This window comes from Schistocerca gregaria, chromosome 8 (genome assembly GCF_023897955.1).
Source record: "Schistocerca gregaria isolate iqSchGreg1 chromosome 8, iqSchGreg1.2, whole genome shotgun sequence".
In the NCBI taxonomy this organism is placed as follows: Eukaryota; Metazoa; Arthropoda; class Insecta; order Orthoptera; family Acrididae; genus Schistocerca; species Schistocerca gregaria.
In genome coordinates this window covers 76151108-76161454 of record NC_064927.1, presented here as the reverse complement: position 1 = coordinate 76161454, position 10347 = coordinate 76151108, and the positions used below count along the sequence as shown (strand labels likewise).

General features: G+C 43.9%; 1 protein-coding gene across 1 annotated transcript in view; it reads left to right on the top strand.

The window, feature by feature from the left end:
• Positions 1–1556: 1556 nt before the first annotated feature.
• The window catches only part of LOC126284928 (transcription factor ETV7), a 113073-nt gene continuing 104282 nt past the window's right edge, over positions 1557–10347 (top strand). The window contains exon 1 of the mRNA XM_049984192.1: positions 1557–1632. The gene's annotated coding sequence lies outside the window, so the exon portion shown is untranslated. The remainder of the gene's footprint in view (positions 1633–10347) is intronic.

Genomic DNA, 10347 nt, shown 5'->3' with positions numbered 1-10347 from the left:
GTAGCGGATGTCACATGAGCTGCTTTGAAGTTCGCTGTTGATCCTTTCACTCGGCTGTTTTAATTACAGAGACCAGCCGGCTCTCTGACCGAACACGCTGAGCTACTGTGCCGGCATTTTAACCACCAGCGTACTCACCTGGCTACTTGGTCTATCTTGCACTTGTTGTCTTTGCCCGTTCACTGCTTCTTTTTTTTTTCAGTTTAGTTCGCCGTCTTCTATTCTCAGTTTTTGACGGGCTGTCCACTTGGCCATCTTACCTCTAAATCTGAGGGGGCAGCCACGCGTAGTTTCGCTTGTCAGAGCCAGCGCGAGCAGGAAGCGTCGTGCCGGTGGAGTGCTCGGACTGGTACAGCGCCGGCTCATAGGAAGGCCTCGGCGCTTGCTGGAGACGTCACGTCAGCCTGGCACGGCCAACGCCGGCAGAAACGCCTGGGTGTGCTTATCACTATAAATCTCTTACTTTTGGACAGACTGTTTGGTAGTGTTTTGTATTCTGCAGCTTTATTTAGTGAAAGATTTTCTTACTATCGTAAAGCTACAAATGAAGATCATAGTTCTGTATTACTGAATCCTGTCGAAACAAACGTAGATCAATATGAGAAGACGCTTTGCCCCATTGCAAGCTTCGGAAATTTTGCATTCAAGTAACTATATTTACTTGATCCATTTTGTTATTGAAACTTACCCCAACCCCCTTACAGTTAACTCGTTTCTTTTATTTATTTACATATTTTTGTTTGACATCGTCACTGGAAATGTGAACTAATTTACATGTGTAAATGTCCAACTGTTTCCAGTCATTAGATTACTGTTGTATTCAACGAAAGGAATTCTAAAGAAAATAGCTTCATACTGCTGAGATTAAACTTTTTTAAACATGCACATTAGAAAAGATAAATATTCCCCTCTTGCAACTGAAAGGAGAAAGTTTACAAGACAAAAAAAATGTATTTGATGAAGCAACTATATCTGTTTTGCCTCTTCTTCTTTCCCCCACCCCCTCCCGCAACGTGTACAATTGCAAGATATTTAAAAAACATTTAGTGCTCCTCACCCCACAGTCAACCAAGATACCTAAAGAAGAGCACCAATATGTTCAGATTCTTGTAAAAGCAACCCAGTACAAACTTCCTCAGATTTACAAATAAGGTAAAGCAGCACGAATTCTGTTGCTTCTGGACCATGAAGTAGTTTTTGTATGTCAGTCCTTAAAACAGAAGTGTAATGAACTGCACAATTAATTGATTGCAGAAATCTCTTGCAACAATGTGTGTTGGTCAACTATCGCCAATAGTCTCACATTTTCCTGTGTCAGGGAGGGAAACACCAGCATTATGAGTACGCCTGCAACAGACCTGGCCTAGCTAACGTGACGTCACCAACAAGCGGCGAGGCCTCCCTTTGAGTCGGTGCTGGCAGGTAGCGACCGGTGCCCTACAGCCGCGGAGCCCGCCAGATGGCCACCACTGGAGGCCGCCCCCCCCCCCCCCTCCCCCGCCCGCCCTGCCTCACGATTCTGCAGACGTACCATCTGGCTGGTGGGCGCTCCGCAGTGGCTCCCCGGCTTCCGCAGGCGTCGTACGTAGTGCACGTGCCCGCTGCAGCCCCGAGCACGCACCGCCCGCGCAGGTGAGGTGTAGAGAGCAGCCGCCGCCTCCTGTCGCACCGAAGCTGACGCCTAAAAGTGAACCCAAGCTCTGTCTGGTGTCAACAGTGAGCGGTCGAGGAATGTGTTCCTGTACCTGTGGCCGTCTGTGCTTTAGCGAACCGTGAACGGAAATTTGCGTGCTCTTCGCTTCGGCGCTTGCTGCCTTGTCTACGAGTTGCGTGAGGGAAGCAGTAATCCGAAGAGAACGTAATGGCACCGATAGAAGAATGCAGGTATTTTACGTGGTGCTAGGATAAAAAAAAAACAGCACAAATACCTAAGGCTGCGGTCACAGTGCATTCCGCCAACGACCGTCTCCGGCCGATATTTTCAAATCAGTGTGCCACTACGCGCGCGGTCACATATAGCCGATCTTATCGCCCGAACCTACAGTCTTCGATCGACAATCGGTGACATTCAAATCAGTATGTTTTCTTCGGTCAAATCGACCGACGTTCTCGAACGGGAAATACGAAGCGTGTGAAACATAAGTTTGAGTTTGTGCCATCCTGAGGGTGAAAATATGGTAACTGTACTTTATTTCTGAATGTATGTACTGAAATCGCAGGTTTATTCGAAATCTCAAATACGCAAAATATTTATTGGAAATTTTCGGCGTAGATTATCAGATCAAAAATTAATTTGTTTGAGTGGAAAGGATGACGTGTCTTCTATGTTCACAGCTACTGTATTGGATCTTCTTTGTGGTGGGTTGTCATTAGTTGTCTACAGATTATTACTGCTGCCAATACAAAGTGGTCTGCAGATGAGTGGTGTACGGTATGTATCACCGCTTTCAAGTGCTTCGGGTTTTCATAGTACTTTACGCTACAATTTATGCTTGTCTTTCACTCGTGTGTTAAATGACAGTCAATGAAGGTTAATTCACGTACGTCAGCACAACTCTAAATAAATACAGAAAAACAGAGTACTTACAACTTGCTTCTCAAGGCCACGAATTAAATGGTTCAAATGGCTCTATGGGACTTCTCAGGTCATCTGTCCCCTACAAGAACTACTGAAACGTAACTAACCTAAGGACATCACACACATCCATGCCCGAGGCAGGCTTCGAACCTGCGACCATAGCGGTCCAGACTGAAGCGCCTAGAAACGGTCGGTCGCTACGGCCGGCCGAAGGAGAGTATTTAGAACTTGCCTCTCAAAGCCACGAATTATCTTTGGTATGTAACAGAACGTTTCTCCCGTCATCTCATCTATTCGTAAAGCTCGTCTGGTTATAGAGTGTATAGCAGACAGCACGTTCTTTAGGAGACAGGAAACCTCATTCAAGTGCTTTCGGCGTGGAATCCACCCCTCCCTGAAAATTTAAAATCTAACCTACTTCATACGTAGAATAGATTGTGAGGTAACCAGATCTAACCTACCTGACCCTAGCAAAAACTTACGAAGGAGATCAGACGCACTATGATCACGTTGTCGACCAAAGTTATCGTGTGATCTTTGGCGAAAGTATCTGAAGACCATTGTTGGTGCCACTGGAACGCAGCCTAAGGGAAATATATATGACTGACAGAAATTTCTCGAAAGAGTCGAAGGTCCACTACGGACGCGAGGACGACGATAAATTCGTTCGATGCTTGCATCAGGCAGCAGCGAAGTAAATAAGTACAAGCTTTCTAACTATTTTTAGTAAAAAAGAAGAATACAATAAATTTCCTTGAAATCAAAGATGTGCGCTTGTGTACCTATTATATCGATTAAAATTAAAAATATATGGTAGACATAATGATTCTCGTTGTTCACGATCTTGGTGTCTCTAATTACATGCTTGGTCAATCACTTGGATGATAAATACTCGTAAAAAGCGTTTACCCGGGATCACGCTACGCTATCTGCCGCCTAACAAACCACATAGCAAATTTTATCAAGCAATCTATGTGTATATTCACATTTCGTTAATCGTGTTTTGTTCACATTATCTTCCTTACGCGTAGTTTGATAAAATCCTTAAAGTGCTTCGCCTACATCACATTATGTGATGCACAGCAGCTACTGAAGCAGCCACCAACGTAAATGTTTTCGGTTGCTAATAATAGTAATCAGCACTCTTCACTTTATGTTGGTCCTCGGTAGTTGCTGTTCCGTTTTTAAATTCGCTCCTCAACTGTAATGAGGAATCACCGTAAGGCGACAACCGACATACAGTTTTGAAATAATGCTAAGAAATCTGCAACTTCAGTTTACTGTTTCACTTATGCATACGAAGAGAGATAACCAAAATTCCTGCCGGGCGGAGTGGCCGAACGGTTCTAGGCGCTACAGTCTGGAGCCGCGAGACCGCTACGGGCGCAGGTTGGAATCTGCCTCGGGCATGGATGTGTTTGATGTCCTTAGGTTAGTTAGGTTTAAGTAGTTCTAGGGAACTAATGACCTCAGAAGTTAAGTCCCATAGTGCCATTTGAACCATTTTTTGAACCAAAATTCCTGCTTTCCTAGGCCATTTTGCTTAGCACGTCAAAGACCATCTACGAACGTCAGTTTTGGATTGTGCCTCTACCCCTACAATGACGTACCGTGGCTGGTTTAAGAGCACAACGCACCTCTGGCGCGTCAGAGTGACAAGGCCACCGGATGCTCCACAACTGTGAATTTCCTGTGCACAAAGCATTACAATTGGTACTGTAGAGATAACTGACTCGGGTGAATGTGGACGAGGCACAAAGGGTGGAGATGGGGCGCGCAAAGATACGTCGCTTATGTGGAAAAGTTTTCTCGAACCTACACTGGTCGTATCTATGTTTGCCGACTACTGGCGCCAGAAACCGATAACGCAGCTTTCGTGCTCTGCGTTACGTCGTGTTCTCTCCCGCTCCCTCTGGTGTAAACGCTTCTTGATAAGTACGGGCGTGCTGCGGCGAACACCGGCCAGTTGTCTTCTGCGACTGGTCGTTCGCTCGCGCTCGCGCTCGCTTCCAGTTGCTCCGCCGTGAAGCGAACTGCCCGACCGGGCGTCTATAGCGGTACCTATCCTCCGTGTCTCCGCCGCCGGTTCTCCTCGTAATTCACCGAAACGCGAGCAGACAGACGCCTTTAGCTCACGGGAGCTCCCTGCAAAACACTTGTCACCCTGCATGTCGACGCTCTGTTGTTAGCCCGTCTTCGTAAAACTAAGATAGCACACGAATCCCAGGGTGAGAATTATCCGCTTCACAAATTATCCATCCATAGCCTGACAATTTTTTGAAAAAGTAAAAACCAAAGCCTCAAATATTCTCTTACTCCACTTTGTTCTTTTTGCGTCGACTCCGACCGACTGTGGACCACGCAAAACAGTTACTTTAGAGCAGGTCTTCCCAACCTTTTCAGCTGGCGGACCCCTTCTTCAGTCGAAAATCCATGGTGGACCCCTAGTCAGTCAAGAGAACAGTAACTTAAAATTTCAGAGCGACAGCTATTGGACCTGAAAGCTTCTTAATGCAGGTACCATGATCCCAGTGACTCCCTCCCTCCCCCCCCCCCCCCCCAAGTATCAACACTTTTTGGTTTAGAGATTTAGAGATGAATGAAAACAACTTGAAATTAGCGAACCAATTTGAATTCCCACTGTATCCTGTCACTAGTGGATTTACTCCCTTTGTTCAACACACTATAGCCTGATTAAAATTACTTGGTAATTGAAATTTCACACGATGGAGCTTTCTTCCTCCAAGAGCAATCAACGTCACGTCCAAAGTGTTCGCTGTTGACAAGCTGTCGCTTATTGTCTGTTCACTTCCACTATTTGGCTACTGTTGTGTAAGGAGCATGCATATTTCGTAACAGTCGTGGTTTTGTTTGTTTGTTTGTGTGTGTGTGTGTGTGTGTGTGTGTGTGTGTGTGTGTGTGTGTGTGTGTGTGTGGTTTTTCGCGAAATCCGAAGAAAAATGTTGAAATGTATGTAAAGTCTTCCTTTGGTCGCCCTGCCTCCTCATTGAATTCAACTGGAAACTTCCCTCGTTGTGCACCCTTCTTCAATGATCCTGACTTCAGCCACCGATCCATGTTAGAAGTAATAAACTGGTCAAAAATCGACTTATGAAACAGGTAGTGCATTGACAAGGCGAGTTTAACATTTAATGATGCTTGGGGCCGCATACGTGACAGCGAGCGCTGTGATTGGCCGACAAAGCACGCACCGCCCATGCGTAAAAGGTTTCAGCGCATCTAGCGCCGTGAGCCGGCGCACAAACGACCCCCGTGTTGTTGCTCAACAGTCGATCAGAGAAGCCGCATTCTCCCCAACTAAACTGTGTATACGTTCTGGCTGCTTGGGGACACGACCTGAAGTAAAAGTACACATGTTTCTCACACGAAAAAAACAATAGTGATGAATTTGATTTTCACATTTTTATTCAATAATTTTATTCATTATTTTACACGATTTGGTGAAAGGTGGCCGCGGACGCCCTAGAAAGAGCCGGCGGATCCCTAAGGGGTCCTCGGACCACACGTTGGGGAGCCCTGCTTTAGAGGAACCGTTCTTTCGACTAACTTCTCCTTCCTGTCCTAACAGTACTTTTTTATTCTCTCGCTCTATTGTTGTTTGTGTTACCGAGTTGAGATTCTTCCGCGTTTCAGATACTTCTACGCACAGTAAGCCACAGTATGGTGTGTGGCGGAGAGTAGGTTGTGCGCCACCCTCACTTCCTGTTCCGCTCGCGAATGACTCACGTGGAACACCTGTTGTTGATACGGATCCGCGTGGGTCGCAGTCTCCCTAATTCTATCTGCACCCTCTCGTTTCCACACATACGAGGAAGCAGTCAGTTGACTGTTCTAGCCACGTAAGTTCGCGAAATTTTAGCAGTAAATCACACAGCGATGCAGAATGCCTCTCTTGCAACGTCTGCCAGTGGCGTTGCTTCCCCTTTCCAAAACCCTCGATATTTTACATTTTCGAATGTTTCTATTTTTCGAACGTCGTCTTCAGTTACGGCCATCCCTCTTATTTTTCCTGTACCTTTGATCCATTTACTTTCGTCCTTTTTTTTGTCGAAATATTGCACGATTTCATAACACATTACAGTTCGGTGGAGCAGTAATATTGTACTTTTTTGAGGCGATGTCTCAGCAGGATTTCAGATGCCCCTGGTATAGAGATTACATTTCAATTATGTGCAATTCCGGTGGTAGTTTTCAGTATATTCTATGAATGCCGTGTGGTAAACAACCTGCTGATTGAGTGCATTTTAAAACATATGGCATTTGTGCATGAACAATTCAAAAATGGCTCTTAGGGCTGCTTAAACCTAACAAACCTAAGGACATCACGCACATCTATGTCCGAGGCAGGATTCGAACCTGCGACCGTAGCGGTCGCGCGGTTCCAGATTGAAGCGCCTAGAACCGCTCGCTCACACCAGCCTGCGCATGATCAATTGCGTGCTTAGTGACTGAAATATTTTTTGTGTGCAGTTCTCTTTCACTAGAGTATATCAGACAATATTGTGGGTATCTGTATGATTTTCTTTCGGGTTCCTTCGTACAGTCTATGTTTATTTGAAATATTTTTGAGAGACTGCTGTGATTTCAATATTAGGTGAACAGACCTTATTTTATGCTATGTTTCTTCACGTAGAAGTGGTATGCTAAGTTACATTTTATCAGCGCTGTAGACAATTGTCTTTTGAGAGCCAGTGATGCTGCTATTATTAGTAGAGAGAAAACGTTTGTGGTACTGTCAGGATTCTGAGGAGATACCGCACCCCCTCTCACCCTTATGCTAATGTGTATTTTCTGAAGCCAGTGTAATGCATAATAACTTTCACATATTGCATCGATTCTCAACGCAACAGAATTCTTGGCATTTAATTAGTTCGTAGGCAAAATGAATTTTGAGAAATTTTGTTGGATTTGGAATATTTTCTGCCGATGGAGATCATGGGTTATGAACATTGAATCTTTTGACAGCTTCTCCTTTTGTCATTGTGTATTACACTCCGTTAATAATTAGTGGTGATAGCTTTGTAGTATTTATCTTTTGTAGGTGATTTTTTTTATTGTACTTTGGCTGCTGGGATTTGCTTTGCCGCTCTTGTGATTAATGGATATATTACAGTGTGTTATACAGTACTTTAGTTGCTTCTTATTAGTACTGTCATTTAATATTGCGAACATGTGATGAAGAGGGTTGTTTTGTTGTACACCTAATTTATAGTTGTCAATTTGCTTAGTAAAAGTGCATAAGGGTACCTCCCATCAAATAAATACTAGGGTGCAAGAGTGTTGAAAGAACTGCCGTTCCTAAGACTGAACTATAGTCGAAGAATGTTAGTCGTAATACGGTCCTGTATGGTGTTGTTACATATTGGAAGACTACTTCAGTTAATGTCTTGTCCTCCATTCTTTTCACATGTCCGCCTTCTCCCGACTGCATCAGAGAATTTGGGATTTTTTTAATACAGTTCTTTATTGCTCATTAATTTGTAGTTACTATTTTCGTCTAGAGTGGATCTCAGAATTTTTCGTATGATTCTCGCCTCTTTTTCCTCCGTTTTTATGTCTTCTACCTGAAGTGTGACAATGCGTTCTCCATCAATTTGTCATCAATTCAGTCGTGGACCTTTCTTTTCCTATGCATGCGCAACATGCTACATTTATTTACGTCCAGGGTCAGCTGTCAGAGCCTATACCATTCATCGATGTTCTGCGGATCACTCCGCAAATCGATACTGTCTTCTGGCGTTGTTACTTTGTTATAGACAACCGCGTCATCTGCTAGCAGTCTTAAAGAGCTTCCGACGTTTTCTGCCAGATCATTTATATACATCGTAAAAAGTAATAGTACTCCCATTACACTTTCTTGGGGTACTCCGGATGTTTCCTTTATATTTGCCTATATGTTGCCTTAAGAGCAACGTCTTGTGTTGTCTGTACAAGGAAGTCTCGGATTCGGTAGCAAATCTGGTCATATACTCTGAAGCTCTTTTATCCGGCAGTGCAGGACGGTGTCAAATGCCTTCTTGACGTCATGGGACTCGGTGTAAACCCGAGTGCTGTCGTCTACAGCACTATGGAGTTCGTGGATGAACGAAGCTAGCTGATTTTCCCAAGAGCTCTGTTTGCGGAATCCATGTTGATTTTTACAGAGATTTTCGTTCTCCAAAAATGTCATAATTCTTGAGCATAAAACATGTTCCATAAAAAAATTCGATGCAGTTCACTCCGGTCTTTATTCCCGTTTTCGCTAAAACACATTTCCTGCTTTGCACAACATCATTCAAACATCATAAACACCAGAAGCAAGTGCATTTCTTCCCACTAAAATAGTTTTTGGCTGTCTTTCCAATACACATTGGTTAAAACTTTCATCTGGGTTTTGGGTACCGCCATGATGACATTTCTTCAGTCAATTATCATTTGCAAGATTCCTGAGTATAGGTTTGATGACTTCCATTACAGCAGTTGGTAGAGAATTCCTGTGATGATATTCTTCACTTACGTATGACAGAAGAATACTGTGCAAAGGGGTGTGGTGCTGCAAATAACGTGCCTTATAGCCTCTCAAATATATATATTTTGTAGATCAAACTATTCAGGAAGACGTGCGCTACAAAATAGGTATATTTTGAAAAATCAATTAAAAAAAATGTCGTCCTAGCTCCCTTAAGGCGTAACAATAAGTACCTGCTGTTGCCTGTTTTATTTGACACGTGATCAGTACTTTAACACGCAGCCGTGAACATTAGCGTGCTCTGTGTATCGTATTATCATAGGTATGTTTCTTCATCAAACAACACTTCTAGAGATCGTATTCCGGAACAAGTTCGCTGACTGGATCACAAACACTACTTTAAGAGTAAACTTGCGCCTTAATAATGCGTAATCTAATGAACAAGTCGTCTGCGCCGGATGCAACACTTCGGTGCTCACCGCCTCTGGTAACTCGCGTTGTTACTTGGACTACTCGCGTCACGCCGTTTCACCCACGCGAGCAAACCAACGCTAGTCACATTGCATAGGCGCCGTGTTGAGATGAAATTACTCTGCTGCAAGACTGTGAAAATTGAGGCAGCTGCAGTCCTGCAGCGCTGCACCGCATGCCAGCCACAGCCGCGCCAACTTCAAATGCAACGCGCTCTCGCCTACTGTCACAGCGAAACGCCAGCCCTGTCGCTACCGACTGGTTCCTTATTAGAAGATCGCACGACTTTGCCGAACGATCGCTTCGTTTCAATGACTGTGACTACTTTGACTTAAGCTTTTTATATGCTCAACTTCCAAGATCGATTACGCGCTTGTAGCGTTTCAACACATACACAGTTCGTCTAATGGCTCCGTAAAAGTATTCAACATTCGAGTGGAAAATAAATCTGTTCGTAACTGGACTTGTTACTTATTACCAAAATTGTATGCGAAATACCGCTCGCGTCTTACAAAAAATCAAATAAGAATTTGATGATAATGCACTCTCTTAATGCAATATTCTGTCGTCAGTATCATAATACTACATTATGTAAATAATATTACTTCGAAACGGTCGGATCTCCGATCTGAACCAAGTATCCCAACACAAATGAATTTAACCGTGTCCAACACACAAAAGACCAAGATCAGCTGCAATAACCAGTTACTGAATTAAATCGCTTTAAATTAGCCTCAAATTAACCTTCAATAAGCTCAAATCGCGACACACATCCAAGTAGATAAAGTGTCTCGCGGAAAGCCCTTGATACTGGCCTATACTGATGGGC